The 649-nt window shown below is 42.5% G+C and overlaps 1 protein-coding gene across 1 annotated transcript in view; it reads left to right on the top strand.

The window, feature by feature from the left end:
- Nucleotides 1-649, top strand: part of LOC119588850 — a gene marked incomplete in the record, with an annotated part of 17,740 nt that overhangs the window by 2,533 nt on the left and 14,558 nt on the right.

Below are 649 nucleotides of genomic sequence, written 5' to 3' on the forward strand. Positions count from 1 at the left end.
TCAGAAAGAAATATAAACAGTTCTTGGAGCCTATTTCCGTAAATAAAATAATGTGAAAATATCAGTAATATACAGGTATTTATTATAGTTAAATGTATCTGTCCTCAGACATACTCTTTCTATTGAAGTGTTAACGAAGGGGGACTAATTCCAAGGCATTAGCAGCTGGCCCTTCGTTACAACGGCCATCTCTCCCGACGTTGGCGACCGAAAGAGCAGGCACCGGAAGGGTCGGGAGATAGCTGCAGCGTTATTCATTGTGACACTCGTTAAGGGCGAAACATCCTAATTGGTCTTTATTGATCGCATTTTATGGCACTAGGGGAAGGTATTTTGGCATTTTAAGTTGTGGCAGCAATGCGATATTAGACGTTGGGTTTGGATAGTTGCAGAGGTGCCACCACAGGGCCTCCACCTCCACCCTGCCCCATTTGCAATCGGTGCTTCCTAATTTTTATCGTCTGTCGGGAACTAGTTTGTAATAATTCGTGCGTTCTTAAATGCGCCCCGCCCACTTTTTCTTCCGGCCCTGTTTGCTTTTGATAAAAATAAGGGAGAGGGATACCTTTTAATCTTGATTCTAACGATAAGAGACACGAAAAGAAGGAAAAAAATAGCAGATACTCTGAGCATCAATATACTAATGCGG

Source organism: Penaeus monodon, chromosome 24 (genome assembly GCF_015228065.2).
Source record: "Penaeus monodon isolate SGIC_2016 chromosome 24, NSTDA_Pmon_1, whole genome shotgun sequence".
NCBI lineage: Eukaryota > Metazoa > Arthropoda > Malacostraca > Decapoda > Penaeidae > Penaeus > Penaeus monodon.